The sequence below is a fragment of the Tachyglossus aculeatus genome, chromosome 2, assembly GCF_015852505.1.
Source record: "Tachyglossus aculeatus isolate mTacAcu1 chromosome 2, mTacAcu1.pri, whole genome shotgun sequence".
Classification (NCBI taxonomy): domain Eukaryota; kingdom Metazoa; phylum Chordata; class Mammalia; order Monotremata; family Tachyglossidae; genus Tachyglossus; species Tachyglossus aculeatus.
Window position 1 is genome coordinate 159,922,061 of NC_052067.1, and position 21,884 is coordinate 159,943,944.

Sequence of the window (21,884 nt, forward strand, 5' to 3'; positions counted from 1 at the left end):
GTTGCCAAATTGTACTTTCCAAACGCTTGGTACAGTGCTCTGCACACAGTAAATGCTCAATAAATGCGATTGAATGAATGAATGTTCCACTGAGCCACCTGCATATATGTATATTTGTTTGTATGTATTTATTACTCTATTTATTTTATTTGTACATATTTATTCTATTTATTTTATTTTGTTAATATATTTTGTTTTATTGTCTGTCTCCCCCTTCTAGACTGTGAGCCTGCTGTTGGGTAGGGACCGTCTCTAGATGTTGCTGCCTTGTCCCTCCCAAGCGCTTATTACAGTGCTCTACACACAGTAAGCGCTCAATAAATGCGATTGAATGAATGAATGTTCCGGAGAGCCACCTGTATATATGTTTGTACATATTTATTACTCTACTTTATTTGTACATATTCTGTTTATTTTATTTTGTGAATATGTTTTGTTTTGTTGTCTGTCTCCCCCTTCTAGACTGTGAGCCTGCTGTTGGGTAGGGACCGTCTCTAGATTTTGCCGACTTGTACTTCCCAAGTGCTTAGTACAGTGCTCTGCACACAGTAAGCGCTCAATAAATGTGATTGAATGAATTAGTATTTGTCTCCCCCTCCCTAGACTTTAAGCTTGTTTGGGGAGGGTAATGCATCAACTAACTCTGTTGTGTTGTACCCTCCCAAGTGTTTATTACAGTGCTCTACAAAGACAGCACTTAATAGTATTGCTTGATTAACTCCCTGGGTGTCAGAAGGACCTGGCTTTTCATCCCACTTCCACTTGTGTGCTGTGTGACCTTGGGCAAATCACTTAACTTCTCCAGACCTCAGTTATCTCAGCTCTAAAATAATGATAATAATAATAATGATAATGGCATTTATTAAGCACTTACTATGTGCAAAGCACTGTTCTAAGCACTGGGGTGGTTACAAGGTGGTCAGGTTGTCCCTCTTGGGGCTCACAGTCTTCATCCCCATTTTACAGATGAGGGAACTGAGGCTCAGAGAAGTTAAGTGACTTGCCCAAGGTCACACAACAGACAAGTGGCAGAGCCAGGATTAGAACCCATGACCTCTAACTCCCAAGCCCAGGCTCTTTCCCCTGAGCCACGCTGCTTCTCAAGAATGTGAGCCTCATGTGGGACACAGACTATGTCCAACCTGATTGATTTGTGCCTATCCCAGTGCTTAGAACAGTGTTTGGCACATTGTTATACTGTAATAATAATAATAATAATAATGGCATTTATTAAGCTCTTACTATGTGCAAAGCACTGTTCTAAGCGCTGGGGAGGTTACAAGGTGATCAAATTGTCTCACGGGGCGCTCACAGTCTTAATCCCCATTTTACATTTGAGGTAACTGAGGCCCAGTGAAGTGAATTGCCCAAAGTTGCACAGCTGACAATTGGCAGAGCTGGGATTTGAACCCATGACCTCTGACTCCGAAGCCCGGGCTCTTTCCACTGAGCCACACTGCTTCTCCCCAAGCACTTAGTACAGTGCTGTGCACACACTAAGCTCTCAATTTGTACTTCCCAAGTGCTTAGTCCAGTGTTCTGCACCCAATAAGCTCTCAATAAATACGATTGAATGAATGAATGAATAAAGCTCTCATTAAAGGTCTCAATATGCTGCCAACTTGTACTTCCCAAGTGCTTAGTCCAGTGCTCTGCACACAGTAAGTGCTCAATAAATTTGATTGAATGAATGGATAAATATGACTGAATGAATATTATGTGCTTTCCAAGTACCATTATTATTATTATTGTTACTATTACCATCAGCTTTAAAACACCCAAACACTTTGCCTCCCCCCACCTCACCTTGCTACTCTCCTATTATAGTCCAGCCCACACACTTTGCTACTCTAATGCCAAACTACTCACTGTACCTACATCTTGGCTGGTTCCCTGCCAACCTCTTACGCGTGTCCTACCTCTGGCTGGATAGCCTTCCTTCTTCATATCCAACAGGCAGTTACTCTTCCCCCCCAACCCAGCGCTTAGAACAGTGCTTTGCACATAGTAAGCGCTTAATAAATAATAATAATAATAATATAATAAATAATAATAAAATAAAATAATAAAATAATAATAACTCCAAAGACACATCTTTGAAGGCACATCTTCTCCAAGAGGCCTTCCCTAACTAGCCCTCAATTTCTCTTCTTCCACTGCCTTCTGATCAGCGTGGCATAGCGGATAGCGCCCGGTTTGGGAGTCAGAAGGTCTAATCGTGGCTCCACCACTTGTCTCCTGTGTGGCCTTGGGCAAGACTTGACTTCTCTGCGCCTCAGTTACCTCATCTGTAAAATGGGCGTTGGACTGAACCCCCTCCTTCCTCTCCCTCTCCTCCCCCTCCCCCTCCCCATCCCTCCGCCTTACTTCCTTCCCCTCCCCACAGCACCTGTATATATGTTTGTACATATTTTTTTACTCTATTTTATTTGTACATATTTATTCTATTTATTTTATTTTGTTAATATGTTTTGTTCTCTGTCTCCCCCTTCTAGACTGTGAGCCCACTGTTGGGTAGGGACCGTCTCTATATGTTGCCAACTTGTACTTCCCAAGCGCTTAGTACAGTGCTCTGCACACAGTAAGTGCTCAATAAACACGATTGAATGAATGAATGAATATCGTAGTAAAGAAGCAGCGTGACTCAATGGAAAGAGCATGGGCTTTGGAGCCAGAGGTCATGGTTTCAAATCCCAGCTCTGCCAATTGTCAGCTATTTGACTTTGGGCAAGTCACTTCACTTCTCTGTGCCTCAATTCCCTCATCTGCAAAATGGGGATTAAGATGGCGAGCCTCCTGTGGAATGATCTGATCACCTTGTAACCTCCCCAGCACTTAGAACAGTGCTTTGCACATAGTGAGCACTTAATAAATTCCATCATCATTATTATTGTTACTATTCCAAGCGCTTATTGTATTGATCTGCCTACGGTAAGGACTTAGTAAATGCAATGGATTGATTGACTAAATCCCTGGTTAAATGCAAACTGTTCTGAATTGTCACAGTAGAATCACTAGATGTCTGTCAGTACTCCATTTGGCTTTGTCTGTGTAACTGCCACTCAGTCTTGGAATATGATTAACATTTACATTAACATTAACATAAATGCCATCATTATTATTCTTTACCTTGTATTCCATAATTCCTGATTTTCATTCTCACCATTCACTGCCACAGATCTATTAATGGTAGTATTTGTTCAGTGCGTACTACATGCTAAATGCTGGGGAATATCCATTTGTTCATTCATTCAATTGTATTTATTGAGCACTTACTGTGTGCAGAGCAATGTACTAAGCGCTTGGGAAGTACAAATTGGCAACATATAGAGATGGGCCCTACCCAACAACGGGCTCACAGTCTAGAAGGGGGAGACAGACAATAAAATAGAATAATAAATATGTACACAAGTGTTGAGGGGAGGGGAAGGGGTTAGGGTGGGGGTGCAACGGGGAGGGGAAGAGGAGGAGAGGAAAAAGGCGGGGCGCAGTCTGGGAAGGCCTCCTGGAGGAGGTGAGCTCTCAGTAGGGCTTTGAAGGGAGGAAGAGAGCTAGTTTGGTGGATGTATGGTGGGAGGGCATTCCAGGCCAGGGGGAAGACGTGGGCCGGGGGTCAATGGCGGGACAGGCAAGAATGAGGCATGGTGAGGAGGTTAGCGGCAGAGGAGCGGAGGGTGCAGGCTGGGCTGGAGAAGGAGAGAAGGGAGGTGAGGTAGGAGGGGGCGAGGGGATGGAGAGACTTGAAACTGAGGGTGAGGAGTTTTTGCTTGATTTGAAGGTTGATAGGCAACCCCTGGAGATTTTTGAGGAGGTCCAAGGTAATCAGGCCTGACACAGTCCCTGTCCCACATGGGTCTCATAATCTAAGTGGGTGAGAGAAAGGATATATTGACTCTCCATTTCCTAGATGAGGAAACTGGAGCACAGAAATTAAATTACTTGCCCACAGTCACACAGCGGGCAAGAGTAGGAGCTTGGATTAGAATCAATTTCCCTGATCTTAAGCCCATGCTCTTTCCACTAGGCCTCACTGCTTTACATTGAATTAATGGAGTTCTGTTTGGTTGTCATGGGGAACTGCAGTAGATGGAGATAACCCTGAGCTAGATCAAGAAATTGGCAGAATTGGTGTGTTCATTTTTCATTATTTCCTTACTGTAGAAATCAACTCTCCAGTGCTACTTCCCAGCATTGTAAACTTTGGTGCTTTCGGGAAACTTTAAGTATGACATTTCCAAGGCAACGACAACTGCATGCATGGGTAGACCCACTATCATCATCACCTTCAAAAACAAAGTACAGAGTATTGCAAAGATACATATCCACCCATAAATTGATTCCTTCAATTGTATTTATTGAGCACCTACTGTGTGCAAATCACTGCTGAGCGCTTGGGAGATACAACAATAGACACATTCCCTGCCCAGAACGAGCTTTACACTGCAGAGGGGGGAGACAGACATAAATACAAGTAAATTAATGTGGATATGTACGTAAGTGCTGTGGAGCTGGGAAGGGGGAAGAGCTAAGGGAGAAAGTCAGGGCGACGCAGAAGGGAGTGGGAGAAGAGCAAAGGGGGAGCTTATTCTGAGAAGGCCTCTTGGAAGAGATGTGCCTTCAATAAGGCTTTGAAGAGGGGGAGAGTAATTGTCAGATTTGAGGAGGGAGGGCATAAATTCCCGGGCCTGGAATGCCCTCCCTCTGCCCATCCACCAAGCTAGCTCTCTTCCTCCCTTCAAGGCCCTGCTGAGAGCTCACCTCCTCCAGGAGGCCTTCCCAGACTGAGCCCCTTCTTTCCTCTCCCCCTCATCCCCCTCTCCATCCCCCCCCCCGTCTTACCTCCTTCCCTTCCCCACAGCACCTGTATATATGTATATATGGTTGTACATATTTATTACTCTATTTATTTATGTATTTATTTATTTTACTTGTACATTTCTATCCTATTTATTTTATTTTGTTGGTATGTTTGGTTCTGTTCTCTGTCTCCCCCTTTTAGACTGTGAGCCCACTGTTGGGTAGGGACTGTCTCTATGTGTTGCCAGTTTGTACTTCCCAAGCGCTTAGTACAGTGCTCTGCACATAGTAAGCGCTCAATAAATACGATTGATTGATTGATTGATAAATGGCATTTATTGAGTTTTCTGTGTGCAGAACACTACAGTAAGTGCTTTGGCAAGAACGATGTAATAAAGTCAGTTGACATTATCCATGACCACAAGAAACTTACAACCTAGAGGAGGCTAACCACTGAACCCCAATTTTTTTAGCATTTCAGCAGAAATCAATGGCATCTCGTGAGTGTTTACTGGGTGCAGAGCACTGTATTAAGTGCTTAGCGCTGCACTATCAAGCTCCTTGTAAGCAGGAATTGTCTCTGTCTTGTACTCTCCCAAGAACATAATACAGTGTTTTGCACACAGGAAGCATTCAATCAGTGCCACTGATTGACAGGCACAAATCATGACTATTAAAGCAACACATGCTAGTTTGATCCCAGTGCTAAAGAACCTTATTACTGAAAACAATCTTACTTCATGACAAAAATTAATTCTTTCATTAGACCTAAAGCCACTTGCAGTTATTAATATGCAATTTCAAGAGCTCCTAAGTCTAGAATTAATTACCATTTTAATATTTGCCTGCACATTTTACTTTATAAATATGTTGTCGAAGCTTTTTCTCTACGTCCAATATATATTAGCCACCTCGAACGTCATGGCACTTAAAGAGAATCCCGACTCATGTTATTATCAAAATGGAAGGGTGAGAACAATGTTAAATTAAAACAATATATATATAGAAATCCCAGTTATGGATGATGGGAAAGCCAGTTTTTTTTAAAGCAGCAAGGGTGTTCATATTTAAACCCCATGCTCTCTCTAACCTCCTTAGCATAATTGGAATGTGATTTCATTCAGATAAATGTTGTATCTGAAAAAAGGCGCATAAATGAGGAGCAGAAACAGATTTCAGAAGCACATGAATTAACTGATGTCCTGAAGTCCTGGAATAGCTCAAGTCCTACTTTATTTTTTTTTCTCCTGCTAAAGCTGGGAGGTAAAAATATGAGGCTATATCCGTCTTTGCAAGTGTCATCCATCCCCTTTCCCTATTGTACCCATTGTCATAATTTCCCGGTTATATACTCAACACTTGTGAATAATTACCTGCTACTGAAAAGAAGTGGGAATTCTTTGGATCTGTGAGGTGGAATAGGGCACACACCTGAATTGCGTCTCAAATTAAAAATCACTGATGTGTCATCTGAAGTGAAAACCCAGCCACTACGGACAACAAAATCCCAAATTAACCATAGATTGGTTTATACTCCATGTGCTGATATTCAAATTAGTGTCATCTAGTTTGGCACATGGGATCAGAGTGAGAGAAGATGAGGAATCCGGCAAGGTGGTGTGGCTTCCATTTAATAAGCGTGTAATATCACTCGAGAAAGTAGTCAGAAAAATATTCACACATCAACACCCAGGACTTAAATTGCCATTTTAAAGGACAGTGCAGTTCATCTCTTTTAAATCCAGGAGCTGAACAACACTACAAACCCCTAACAATATTTTACATGCATTTTTTGATTATATATTTCTTTCCAGTCAACACTGGGGTAGCTACAAGCTCATCAGATCCCACTTGGGACTCACAGACTGGGTAATAGGGAAAACGGGTATTGAACCCTCTCTTGACCCCACCTCACCTTCTAGTTATCGTCCCATATCCCTCCTACCATTCCTTTCCAAACTCCTTGAACGAGTTGTCTACACTCGCTGCCTAGAATTCCTCAATAACAACTCTCTCCTCGACCCCCTACAGTCTGGCTTCCGTCCCCTACATTCCATGGAAATTGCCCTCTCAAAGGTCACCAATGACCTCCTGCTTGCCAAATCCAACGGCTCATACTCTGTCCTAATCCTCCTCGACCTCTCAGCTGCCTTTGACACTGTGGACCACCCCCTTCTTCTCAACACGCTATCTGACCTTGGCTTCACAGACTCCGTCCTCTCCTGGTTCTCCTCTTACCTCTCCGGTCGTCCTTTCTCAGTCTCTTTTGCAGGCTTCTCCTCCCCCTCCCATTCTCTCACTGTGGGGGTTCCCCAAGGTTCAGTGCTTGGTCCCCTTCTGTTCTCGATCTACACGCACTCCCTTGGTGACCTCATTCGCTCCCACGGCTTCAACTATCATCTCTACGCTGATGACACCCAGATCTACATCTCTGCCCCTGCTCTCTCCCCCTCTCTCCAGGCTCGCATCTCCTCCTGCCTTTAGGACATCTCCATTTGGATGTCTGCCCGCCACCTAAAGCTCAACATGTCAAAGACTGAACTCCTTGTCTTCCCTCCCAAGCCTTGCCCGCTCCCTGACTTTCCCATCTCTGTTGACGGCACTACAATCCTTCCCGTCTCACAAGCCCGCAAACATGGTGTCATCCTCGACTCCGCTCTCTCATTCACCCCTCACATCCAAGCCATCACCAAAACCTGACGGTCTCAGCTCCGCAACATTGCCAAGATCCACCCTTTCCTCTCCATCCCAACCGCTACCCTGCTCATTCAAGCTCTCATCCTATCCCGTCTGGACTACTGCACCAGCCTTCTCTCTGATCTCCCATCCTCGTGTCTCTCTCCACTTCAATCCATACTTCATGCTGCTGCCCGGATTATCTTTGTCCAGAAACGCTCTGGGCATATCACTCCCCTCCTCAAAAATCTCCAGTGGCTACCAATCAATCTGCGCATCAGGCAGAAATTCCTCACCCTCGGCTTCAAGGCTGTCCATCACCTCGCCCCCTCCTACCTCACCTCCGTTCTCTCCTTCTACAGCCCAGTCCGCACCCTCCACTCCTCCACCGCTGATCTCCTCACCGTACCTCGCTCTCGCCTGTCCTGCCATCGACCCCCGGCCCACGTCATCCCCCGGGCCTGGAATGCCCTCCCTCTGCCCATCCGCCAAGCTAGCTCTCTTCCTCCCTTCAAGGCCCTGCTGAGAGCTCACCTCCTCCAGGAGGCCTTCCCAGACTGAGCCCCTTCCTTCCTCTCCCCCTCATCCCCCTCTCCATCCCCCCCATCTTACCTCCTTCCCTTCCCCACAGCACCTGTATATATGTATATATGTTTGTACATATTTTTTTACTCTATTTATTTTATTTTGTTAGTATGTTTGGTTTTGTTCTCTGTCTCCCCCTTTTAGACTGTGAGCCCACTCTTGGGTAGGGACTGTCTCTATTTGTTGCCAATTTGTACTTCCCAAGCGCTTGGTACAGTGCTCTACACATAGTAAGTGCTCAATAAATACGATTGATGCTGATGATGATGATGAATTCCCATTTTGCAGAGGAGGAAACTGAGGCACAGAGAAGTAAAGTGGTATGCCCAAGGTCACACAGCAGGTAACTGGCAGAGCTGGAATAAGGACCCAGGTCCACTGACTCCCAAGCCTGTGCTATTTCCACTCCACCACACTGCTTCCCATAAAGCATATAATAATAATAATAATAATAATGTTGGTGTTTAAGTGCTTACTATGTGCCAAGCACTGTCCTAAGCCTTGGGGTAGAAACAAGGTAATTGGGTTGTCCCATGTGGGGCTCACAGTTTAAATCCCCATTTGACAGATGAGGTAACTGAGGCCCAGAGAAATTAAGTGACTTGCCCAAGGTCACACAACTGACGAGTGGCAGAGTCAGGATTAGAACCCATGACCTCTGACTCACAAGCCTGAGCTCTTTCCACTAAGCCATGCTGCTTCTCTACTGCTCTTATCCTAAGGGGTACTGTGTAAGATCTTCGGGAAAGAATGCGTATTTGAATAAAAATATTTACCAGGTTAAGAGTCTATGTACTTCATACACAAAAGGGAAAAAAATTAATACTTTTGTGTAATTTGTAAAGCAACTGTTCACATTCATTTCCAATCATCTGGGCAACTCTTTTGGCTAATCAGTTTTTATCATCATCCAAAGTCTTAGACGGTCAGTCATTTCAAAGTGACTCATTACAGAAGACTCCATTTTAAAGGCAGAGTGTTCTCTGAACCAATATGCAGTTGTGTTTTAGTCTACATCGAGAACACCTACCGACAACCTTAGGTCTTCATTGACTATGTAGAACTAAATACTATCAGAAACTTCTGTGACCTAAACAGCACTAATCCCGGCTCTGCCACTTGTCTGCTGTGTGACCTTGGGTAAGTCACTTCACTTTTCTATGCCTCAGTTACCTCGTCTGTAAAATGAGGATTAAGACTGTGAGCCCGGTGTGTTTGTTATGGACAGAGCCCTGTACTAAGCACTTGGGAGAGCGTGACACAACTGTCCCCTAAAGCAAATAAGGGTGCTGTCCTGGCTATTCCTTTTATTCATTTTTGTCTGATGACATTCCTTCGTTTAGTGCAATAAAAGCCCACCCGATAGACACTGGATTGTTTTTCTCATCCTTTTTCAGTGATGTCTACAATGTGTCCAACCGGATTTGCTTGTATTCCCCCTCAGTGCTTAGTACAGTGCCTGGCTCATAGTAAGCACTTAGCAAGTACCACAGTCGTTATTATTATTATTATTATTAGTAGTAGTAGTAATAATAATGATGGCTTTATTAAGCGCTTACTATGTGCAAAGCAGCAAGTCTACTAGTTCTCTAGTAGTAGTAGTAGTAGTAGTAGTCAACTGTTAGAATTTGTTTATTCTCTAGGCTAAATTTGGGGCTACTTTGCTTTATAATCATAAATCAAGAACAATTCTATCCATACTCTATTCATAAGGATCAAAGGAAGGTGTTCACCTAGAAATTCCCTTCAGGATTCCAGGAGCTGTATAGGCCTCAGGAACTTGTTAATGATAACAATAATGGCATTTATTAAGCACTTACTATGTGCAAAGCACTGTTCTAAGCGCTGGGGAGGATACAAGGTGATCAGCTTGTCCCACGTGGGGTTCACAGTCTTAATCCCTGTTTTACAGATGAGGTAACTGAGGCATAGATCCCAGCGCTTAGAACAGTGCTTTGCACATAGTAAGCGCTTAATAAATGCCATCATTATTATAGAGAAGTGAAGTGACTTGCCCAAAGTCACACAGCTGACAATTGGCGGAGCTGGGATTTGAACCCATGACCTCTGACTCCAAAACCCAGGCTCTTTCCACTGAGCCACGCCACTTTTCTACTTGTTGTCTCGTCTTATGCTGTCAGGTCGTTTCTGACCCATAACAACTCCGTAGACACATCTCTCCCAGAAGGCCCCACCTCCATCTTCCATTGCTCTGATAGTGGATTCATAGAGTTTCCTTGGTAAAAATATGGAAGTGGTTTACCATTACCTCTTCCGCGCAGTCAACTTGTGTCCCCACCCTCCACTCTCTCCCACGCCACTGCTGCCCAGCAGGTGAGTTTTGACTTATGGCAGATTGCCTTCCACTCGCAAGCCACTGCCCAAGCTAGGAATGGAATGGGTAGGCCTCTGCTTGACCTTCCCTCCCATAGTTGAGACTGGTAGAGTACTGAAAATTCTCCAGGTGCGACCCTGAGAGGGGGCCTCAGGGACTAGTGATGATTTAATTTACCTCCCCACCTTGAAAACCTTGCTAAAATCACATCTCTGCTGAGCAGAGATATGCTTCTAGACTGATAGACTTCTTCAGATATCCTTCTAGACTGTGAGCCCACTGTTGGGTAGGGACCAACTCTATATGTTGCCAACTTGTACTTCCCAAGCACTTAGTAATGCGCTCAATAAATACGATTGATTGAATGAATGAATGAGCAGCCACTCCTGCCTAATTCTTTTTCCCATCTATTCACCTTCTCTTCTGGGTCACCTATGGATTTGGTGTTACTAGCCCCTTTCCCCATCTGTAATTTATCTTAATATCTGCCTCCCTCACTACATGCCCGTGGGCATGGATCGTTGTCTAGCAACTCCCTATTACGCTGTGTTCAGTTCAGTACTTTGTATTCTGTAAAAACTCAGATACCATTTTTTTGTTTTTGCAACACAATTAATAATAATAATAATAATAATGATGATGGCATTTGTTAAGCAGTTACTATGTGCAGAGCACTGTTCTAAGCACTGGGGGGGATACAAGGTGATCAGGTTGTCCCATGTGGGGCTCACAGTCTTAATCCCCATTTTACAGATGAGGTCTCTGAGGCTCAGAGAAGTGAAGTGACTTGCCCAAGGTCACACAGCATACATGTGGCAGAGTCGGGATTCGAACCCATGACCTCTGACTCCAAAGCCCATACTCTTTCCACTGAGCCACGCTGCTTCTCAATTGAAAAGGATGCAAGAGATTAAATTCAAACCAAGATATAAACACATAAATTCACTTTTTCTTCCCTGACTTACCTTCCCATCAGATTTACCAAAGGGATAGAAGCTTATCCTTAGCCGTGAGATCTGAAGAGATTCCTACTTCACCCAGAGTCAGGAAGGAAGAGAGAGTAAGGGCAAAACACTCCCTCACTCCCCTTGTTTGCTGGAAAAATATTTCTCTTTTTCTTCCTTACAACTTCCTGGTCACCTTCAGCAGGACCTTTAGAGTAACCAAAGCCTGACCATAATGCTGCACTGCCAAGAAGGCAAGGAAACCAAAAAAATCATTTGAATTATTTTATTTCTTGAAAGTATATTATGTATTAAGCACATGGGAGAGCACGATTTTACAGAGTTAGTTGATGTGAGCCTACAATGAGCTTAAAGTCTGGAGTATCATTTTCCACCAACAACGAACGGGCTGGTGATGGCTAAAACATCCTGTATTACCTCGCTGGCCCTAGCAGCTCAACGCTGGCTACTTCAAAGCCATGTGCCAACAGTTGACAAATCAAGAGAAAATGAAATATACCTTCAGAATGACCTTGGAAAATTTCTTTGGCAGCCAAGGTCGCTTGAGTTCCTTGAAAGATGACAGTCTCTGTATTACTACTATACTGTATTTATATCTGTCACCCCGCAAATGTCACCTAGCAAAGATCGTCTGTTGTATTTTTTGTGCTGAAGCCACGTTGCAATTCAGGTAATCCTTAGTTAATTCTATTTCAACAGCCTGTCCATCTTGGAGATGTGATAATTTCAGGCCCTGGCTGCGGTGATACATCATCATCATCAATCGTATTTATTGAGCGCTTACTATGTGCAGAACACTGTACTAAGCGCTTGGGAAGTACAAATTGGCAACATATAGAGACAGTCCCTACCCAACAGTGGGCTCACAGTCTAAAAGGGGGAGACAGAGAACAAAACCAAACATACTAACAAAATAAAATAAATAGAATAGACATGTACAAATAAAATAAATAAATAAATAGAGTAAAAAAAATATGTACAAACATATATACATATATACAGGTGCTGTGGGGAAGGGAAGGAGGTAAGATGGGGGGGGATGGAGAGGGGGACGAGGGGGAGAGGAAGGAAGGGGCTCAGTCTGGGAAGGCCTCCTGGAGGAGGTGAGCTCTCAGCAGGGCCTTGAAGGGGGGCAGAGAGCTAGCTTGGCGGATGGGCAGAGGGAGGGCATTCCAGGCCCAGGGGATGATGTGGGCCGGAGGTTGATGGCGGGACAGGCGAGAGCGAGGTACAGTGAGGAGATCAGTGGTGGAGGAGCGGAGGGTGCGGACTGAGCTGTAGAAGGAGAGAAGGGAGGTGAGGTAGGAGGGGGCGAGGTGATGGACAGCCTTGAAGCCGAGGGTGAGGAGTTTCTGCCTGATGCACAGATTGATTGGTAGCCACTGGAGATTTTTGAGGAGGGGAGTAATATGCCCAGAGCGTTTCTGGACAAAGATAATCTGGGCAGCAGCATGAAGTATGGATTGGAGTGGAGAGAGACACGAGGATGGGAGATCAGAGAGAAGGCTGATGCAGTAGTCCAGACGGGATAGGATGAGAGCTTGAATGAGCAGGGTAGCGGTATGGTTGGAGAGGAAAGGGCGGATCTTGGCAATGTTGTGGAGCTGAGACCGGCAGGTTTTGGTCACGGCAATGAGATACATATCTCATTGAGTTACTTGCGATGAATGATGATGATAATATAATTGGTAGGAGACCACTGCCTGCTTCTAGTTGTCATTCTCTTAAGAAGCAGAGCTAATATTTGTGATTCTCACCTAATTTGCTGAGCACAAGTACTTCACCGGGCCCTTTGAATATATCTGAAAAAGAACCAAAGCCATAAGGAAAAAAAACCTCTCTGGTTTTCCAAACCTTTGTGTTCCAGTGACTTCTTGTCAGGTTTCAGGATCATCCTCATTTGCATTGAGATTTCACAAGATGAGCAGTTTGTCGGATCTTGGAGTGGATACTTTAAAAATCTTTGTGTGTCTCTTGCTATTTTTGCCAATCTTGGGGCGTGTAGGCTAGTGTTGGTAGCCAAGTGCTCCAGTTTTAGAGGAAGATCTAGATTTAGAGGCTTTTAGACTGTGGGGTGGGGACTGTATATGTTGCCAACTTGTACTTTCCAAGTGCTTAGTACAGTGCTCTGCACACAGTAAGTGCTCAATAAATACGATTGATTGATTGATCTAGGGTCCTCTGTCAGTCACAGAGGCCTCTGGGCAGATTTGGGAAGTTTGAGTAACCCCTTTAAGCACCAATATTCACCTCACCCTCAGCCCCACAACACTTATGTACATAGTTATAATTTATAAAAATGTGTGTCCCCCCCTCATCTACACTGAAAGCTCTTTGTAAGCAGGATCTTGAGAGCTCACCTCCTCCAGGAGGCCTTCCCAGACTGAGCCCCCTTCTTCCTCTCCCCCTCCTCCCCCCTCTCCATTCCCCCTGCCTTACCTCCTTCCCTTCCCCACAGCACCTGTATATATGTTGGTAACATATTTATTACTCTATTTATTTTACTTGTTCATATTCATTCTATTTATTTTATCTTGTTCATATGTTTTGTTTTGTTCTCTGTCTCCCCCTTCTAGACTGTGAGCCCACTGTTGGGTAGGGACCATCTCTATATGTTGCCAACTTGTACTTCCCAAGAGCTCAGTACAGTGCTCTGCACACAGTAAGCGCTCAATAAATCTGATTCATTGATTGACTGACTCTGGTGTATCTTGCTTTCGTACAGTGCTCTGCACATGGCTTAGTGGTTAGAGATGGGCCCAGGAGTCAGAAGGAACTTCCCTGTGCCTCAGTTACCGCATCTGTAAAATGAGGATTAAGATTGTGAGCCCCATATGGGACGACCTGATTACCTTGTAACCCCCCAGCGTTTAGAACAGTGCTTGGCACATAGTAAGCACTTAACAAATGCCATCATTATTATTATAAATCCAACTCCACTTCACGTCTGCTCTGTGACCCTGGGCAAATCACTTAACTTCTCTGTGCCTCAGTTACCTCATCTGTAAAATGGGGATTGAGACTGTTAACCCCATATAGAGAAGCAGCGGGGCTCAGTGGGAAGAGCACGGGCTTTGGAGTCAGAGGTCATGGGTTCAAATCCCGGGTCTGCCAATTGTCAGCTTTGTGACTTTGGGCAAATCACTTCACTTCTCTGGGCCTCAGTTACCTCAACTGGAAAATGGAGAGTAAGACTGTGAGCCCCCAGTGGGACAACCTGATCACCTTGTAAATTCCCCTGCACTTAGAACAGTGCTTTGCACATAGTAGGCACTTAATAAATGCTATTATTATTATTATTATTATTATTCTATTCATTCATTCAATCGCATTGAGCGCTTACTGTGTGCAGAGCACTGTACTAAGCGCTTGGGAAGTACAAGTTGGCAACATATGGCATAGAGACTGTGGCAACACAATTTGCTCATATCCACCCCAGTTCTTAGTACAGTGCCTGGCACATACTAAGCGCTTAACAAATATCACAATTTTTATTAGTATTATTAAGATTATTATTAAGTGCTCCAGAAATAATATTGATTGTGTGACTGTAAACCTCACAGGTGTGTGATGATGTTTGGAAGGGATGTTTATAGGTGGCTCTCCAGTAGGTGTATCGACTCACCCTGTACATGAGCTGACCTTCGCTGAAGAGACTGCTTACACTCCCTGCAACTGGATGGTTCACAAGCCATAAATCCCATTCTTCTTTTGGACCTTTGCCTCCTCTTCTCGGGTCCTTTCCAGTCTCACCTCCTCTGTCAGGAACACCAAAGTTACGGAAAGTAAGGGCTGAGAGTCAGGAAGACCTGGTTCCAGTCCCAGCTCTACCACCTGTCTGCTGTGTCACCTCGGGCCAGTCACTTAATTCTTTGTACTTCAGTTACCTCATCTGTAAATGGGGATTAACCCTGAGAGTCCTGTGTGGGACGGAACTGTGTCCTTCCTTATTACCTCGTAGCTACCTCGGCTTAGTACAGTGCCTGACACATAGTAAGCGCTTAACGAATGCCATAATCGTCATTTATATTAGGAACGGATTTTCTGAGCCACCTCCCTCTCTCCCTTTCATTCCACCCCTGCCACTTCACAGCAAGAAATCCGGTCCCCTCCATATCAAATAAACTCTGTTCCGATGAGTTTAAGGCACCCAGCTCTCTCCCTCCTACCTTACCTCCCTGTTCTCCAGCTATAACTTACTCCACTCCTCTAATTCCAACCTGTTCTCTGTACATATTGAGAGTATAGGCTGAGCCCCCTCCTTCCTTGCCCCCTCCTTCCCCTTCCCCCTGCCTTACCTCCTTTCCCTCCCCACATCACCTGTATGCATATATATATATATGTTTGGACATATTACTCTATTTTACTTGCACATATTTATTTTATTTATTTTATTTTGTTAATATGTTTTGTTTTGTTGTCTGTCTCCCCCTTCTAGACCGTGAGCCCGCTGTTGGGTAGGGACCATCTCTATATGTTGCTGACTTGTACTTCCCAAGTGCTTAGTACAGTGCTCTGCACACAGTAAGTGCTCAGTAAATACGATTGAATGAATGAATCCCCCTGCCTTACCTCCTTCCCCTCCCGACAGCACCTGCATATATGTATATGTGTTTTTACATATTTATTACTCTATTTATTTTACTTGCACATATTCTATTCATTTTATTTTGTTAATTTGTTTTGTCGTCTGTCTCCTCCTTCTAGACTGTGAGCCCGCTTTTTGGTAGGGACTATCTCTATATGTTGCCAACTTGTACTTCCCAAGCGCTTAGTACAGTGTTCTGCACACAATAAGCGCTCAATAAATATGATTGAATGAAAGAATGAATACATCAATCTCGTCTCTCCCATTTCTGACCCCTTTCCCATGTCCTCCCTCTGGTCTGAAACTCCCTCTCCCTTTATATCCAAAAGACCACTGCTATCCCCACCTTCAAAGCCCTCCTAAAATCACATCTCTTTCAAGAGGCCTCCAAAGATTTAACCCACATTTCTCTTGCCGACCCTCCCTGCTGTGTCAACCCACTACTCCACTCCTTTAATTCCAACCTACTCTCTGTACATACTGAGGGTATGGGCCCCAGAAAAAGCCCCCTCCTTCCTCTCCCCATCCTCCCCCTCCACATCCCCCCGCCTTACCTCCTTCACCTCCCCAGAGCATATATATATATATATATATACATATATATATATATACATATATATATATATATATACATATATATATATATAGACACACATACATACATGTACATATTTATTACTCTATTTTACTTATACATATTTATTCTATTTTGTTAGTATGTTTTGTTTTGTTGTCGGTCTCCCCCTTCTAGACTGTGAGCCCGCTGTTGGGTAGGGACTGTCTCTAGATGTTTCCAACTTGTACTTCCCAAGCGCTTAGTACAGTGCTCTGCACACAGTAACTCAATAAATACGATTGAATGAATGAATGGACCACACAGTTGGCTGTGTGCCTTTTAAGCGCTGTGATTCTCCACATCACAGCACTTATTTAAATATCCTGCTGGTTCTTCCATTTGTAACTTGCTTTAGTGCCTTTCTCCCTCCAATCAATCAATCGTATTTATTGAGCGCTTACTGTGTGCAGAGCACTGTACTAAGCACTTGGGAAGTACAAGTTGGCAACATATAGAGACGGTCCCTACCCAACAGTGGGCTCACAGTCTAAAAGGGGGAGACAGAGAACAAAACCAAACCTACTAACAAAATAAAATAAATAGAATAGATATGTACAAGTAAAATAAATAAATAGAGTAATAAATATGTACAAACATATATACATATATACAGGTGCTGTGGGGAAGGGAAGGAGGTAAGATGGGGGGATGGAGAGGGGGACGAGGGGGAGAGGAAGGAAGGGGCTCAGTCTGGGAAGGCCTCCTGGAGGAGGTGAGCTCTCAGTAGGGCCTTGAAGGGAGGAAGAGAGCCAGCTTGGCGGATGGGCAGAGGGAGGGCATTCCAGGCCCGGGGGATGACATGGGCCGGGGGTCGATGGCGGGACAGGCGAGAGCGAGGTACGGTGAGGAGATCAGCGGTGGAGGAGCGGAGGGTGCGGGGTGGGCTGGAGAAGGAGAGAAGGGAGGTGAGGTAGGAGGGGGCGAGGTGATGGACAGCCTTGAAGCCCAGGGTGAGTTTTGCCTGGTGCACAGATTGGTTGGTAGCCACTGGAGATTTTTGAGGAGGGGAGTAACATGCCCAGAGCGTCTTGGCATTTATTAAGCGCTTACTATGTGCAAAGTACTGTTGTAAGCACTAGGGAGGTTACAAGGTGATCAGATTGTCCCATTGGGGGCTCACAGTCTTAATCCCCATTTTACAGATGAGGTAACTAAGGCCCAGAGAAGTTAAGTGACTTGCCCAAAGTCGCACAGTTGACAACTGGTGGAGCTGAGATTTGAACCCCAGACCTCTGACTCCAAAGCCCAGGGTCTTTCCACTGAGCCATGCTGCTATAAGCTCCTTGTAGATGAGGAATTGTGTCTATCAACCCAATCAGTCAACCAATCATCTGTATTGAGCACTCACTATGTGCCCAGCACTATACTAAGAGCTTGGGAGAGTACAATACTATAGAATTAGCAAGACACGTTCGCTGACCACAGTCAGCTTACAACCTAGTGGGGGAGACAGATACAACTAATTCATAATATACAATTTAAAAATACATAAGTGCTGTGCAATTGGGGATGGGGTGAATATCACATGTCCAGAGGTCACAGATGAAAGCTCATAGGAGATGTGCCTTCAATAAGGCTCTGAAGTGGGGGAAAGTAATTCTCAGTCGGAATTGAGTAGGGAGGGCATGCCAGGCCAATCGCAGGATGTGGACTAGGGTTCGGTGGTGAGACAGACGAGAAGGAGGCACAGTGAGAAGATTAGTGCCAGAGGAATGAAGTATGCAGGCTGGGTTGCAGTAGAAGAGAAATGAGGTGAGGTAGGATGGGGCAAGGTGATGCGGTGCTTTAAAGCCAATGGTGAGGGGGTTTTGTTTGATGGTGGAGGTGGATGGGCAATCACTGGAGTTTTCTGAGGAGTGGGGTGACATGGCAATTCTTCTAGTTCCAGTATATAAAGCCTTAACCTCAGTCAGGTTGTCCCAGTATTAGAATGGAGCCATTCCTATAACAGCCTTCCCAGCTACACCCATTTGCATGGATCATTCAGTCATGTTTACTGAGTGTTCACCTTGTGCAGAGTACAGTCCTAGCTGTTTGGGAGATTACAATACAGTAGAGTCGGTAGACAGTGATCCTTGACCTCAGGAGCTTATAGGTTATTGGGGGTGCCATCTTTGATGCCGATAACCGTCAATTCTGTGGGACATTCAATAGGCAGAAGATCGCTGTTTGACTGTTTATCTTGTTTCCAGCCCAGTGCTTAGTGCCTGGCACATGGTAGGTACTTAACAAGTGTTTGACACATAGTAAGAGCTAAACAAAAATCATTAAAAAACTCCAAAAAGCTGGCCAAGGGTGTTCTCCAACTACCCAGCCTCTCTAATGTCTTCCCAGTCCAACTCTCTAATTGACTCGTCTAATTAGCTCTGCTTTCCTCAGGGAGGGAACTAAGGAGTGACTGTCCCGGTCAGGCCAAGACACAGGGCAGATTGGAAATTTACCCAATATCATCATCATCGATCGTATTTATTGAGCACTTACTATGTGCAGAGCACTGTACTAAGCGCTTGGGAAGTACAAATTGGCAACATATAGAGACAGTCCCTACCCAGCAGTGGGCTCACAGTCTAAAAGATATAGGAGCTGGGAGCTACCTTCCTTTACCCCCTACCCAGATCCAATTAAAAAACTATGTTGGCAATCAGTGTGTGAGTTATCAATAGCCTCCTCTAATTCTTTCTATCTGAAGAGTACCTCTGATGCATTTCTGACCAAAAATGTAAGGTTTCCTCTACCCTGTCAGGATGTTCTTACTTAGAATTATTTGGAGTAGGACAATTGACCAGATCTTCCAAAAATAAAAAGCTGAGAAGAATTTGGCAAGTGGTTATTAGTTACAAAATGAAACCTTGTTTCAATATTTAATGAGCTGTGAATTTGAGTTGTAGCATATCTTGTGACAGAAAGAATTTGAAGGCACCACGTCCTACTCTCACAGTTCCTTTTGAAACAAAGCTAGCAAATGTCTGTTTCCAAGAGTTTATCCAATTAAAAATATGTCCAATAAAGAAAGGCGCCATTTGAGCTCCTTGATCATGCCTCTGCATTAAAATGTACTGTTTCATTTTACCAAAATGGATAGAGTATCAGAAGTAGCATATGATTTACCTTCCTAGTCGGTGCTACCTCCCCAGCCTTGATGAATTCTTTTTGGTAATACGTGTTGTTGTAATTGCTACTTTAGCACAATTGTAGGTCGTATATAATCTGCTGAACTTGTGTGATCCAATATTCACGTAATCAATATGCAATGTTAGCACATACATACAAGATACATCAAAGATGTACTCATACTGAACTTTTTAATTACAAATTCCTAAAACTGCACTTTAATCTTCCTAGACCTGCAGATGAATAGGCTTTCTCATTTCCTGCAACAATAACATTTTGAGCACATTCAAATGAAGAGTTTGTAAATCAACTCCAGGCACGGGTATCTTTAACTCAAAAAGTCAACTTCTCTGTATTTCCCCTTAAGAATCTATTTATGGCCATTCAAATCTTTAAAGAGGAAAGGGTTTGAAAAATACTGAAATGTTTACTATTACTGTCTTCAAAGTGAAAAGGTTCATTCATTCATTTGTATTTATTGAGCATTTACTGTGTTCAGAGCACTATACTAAGCGCTTGGGAGAATACAATACAACAATAATTGTCCTGTCTAGGGTAATTTTTCATGGTGTTAAATCAATCAAAGAAATTATTTGTATCAATCTTTTAAGGGTATTCATTAGGATATTGGAATATTGAAAACAAAGGCTATTATAGGTCTATTATATGTGCTTGTTCCTAGCTAGCCTAAAATAGTGGCTTTTATAATAACTTCTAATAGATACTGAACAATGCTTTGAGAAAGACATATTATTCTTGCTTCATTATGAAACAGTTAAGGGCTTGTAGGCAACTTAAATCTGCTCAGCTTTAACTCTATTTCCCATACAACTTCCAGATTTTACAAATGCAAGTATCGCAGAAGTGAATCAGAAGCATTAACTAATAAAACTATCCTACCCCATAAAATAGCTTTGAAATACCAGTATGATTGATTTCTGACAGTTCTACTACATGGAAAACGGCAGCTGTAGAAATTAGCATGGTTTTGCTAGTGAATGATGATTATCTGAGAAATCCTTATACGGTTGTATATAATGCATAGGTTTCCGCAAAATTTAATGACAGCTCTTTTTGGTTTCAAGTCTTCACGGTGCTTCTTTAAAGGTTTGAGGGAATGCAGAATAGTTATTCTCCCTCCTTAAATAAAAGCAGTGTTGCCTAGTGGAAAGAGCTTGGGCTTGGGAGACAGAGGATGCAGGTTCTAATTCCAGCTCCAACACCCATTTGTCTGCCACATGACCTTGGGCAAGCCACTAAAATTCTCTGGGCCACATTTACCTCATCTATAAAATGGGGATTAAATCCTCTCCCCACAGATTTGGACTGTGAATTCCACTGGAGACTGGGACTGTGTTCAACCTGAGCAGTTCACTCATAGAAAGCAATGAACAATCGCCATTAAAAAGAAAAAAAAAACATAAAACCACTGGAAATGGTTTCTCTCTGAGGTAAATTAGGCTCATAAGTGGATAAGTATATTTGTATCTCTAATTCTCAAGTTGTAGCCCAGTCTGCCCCGTCTTCAAAGCCCAAAGCCCAAATCATTTTCCCTTTGCCACAATATAGCTGCTACAACTATCACTTCAGCACATCTGTGTCCACAATACATAACTGTCATAGCAGTTAAGGTACTCAAACTTGCATATCCTAGTAGTAGTAAGAGTATTTATTAAGTGCTTACTCCACTCAACTCTTGGAAAGAATATCAAGGTGGGAATTGAACCCAATCCCCATCCCTCAGGGACTCACAATTTTAAAATACCTTACTATGTTAGCAGTGGAAAGATTATGGCTTGGGAATCAGAGGTCATGAGTTCTGATAACTGCTCCACCACTTGTCTGCTATGTGACCTCGGGCAAGTCACTTCACTTCTCTGGGCCTCAGTTACCTCATCTGTAAAATGGGGAGTAAGACTGTGAGCTCCATGTGGGACAACCTGATTACCTTGTATCTCCCCAAGGGCTTAGAACAGTGTGATTAACAAATACCATCATTATTATTATTATTTGTATTACCACTTCTACTATTACTACTACTGTGCTCTGCACATAGTAAGCACTCAATAGATACTAGCAATCGATTACTTCTGTTTTGTTGTATTTAGCTAAATTTGAAATTGGCTTTAACTGGTTTCTGCATTTCTATGAATGCTATTTTTTTTGTAGAAAATGGGTGGGTTTCTACAACTTAATTGTGATGTATTAAAA

The 21,884-nt window shown here is 43.6% G+C and overlaps 1 non-coding gene across 1 annotated transcript; it reads right to left on the reverse strand.

Moving 5' to 3' along the window:
• Nucleotides 1-10,402: 10,402 nt before the first annotated feature.
• Nucleotides 10,403-10,540, reverse strand: LOC119925023. Its single transcript, XR_005449695.1, has one exon. It is a non-coding gene; the product is annotated as a small nucleolar RNA SNORA7 (small nucleolar RNA).
• Nucleotides 10,541-21,884: the final 11,344 nt, after the last annotated feature.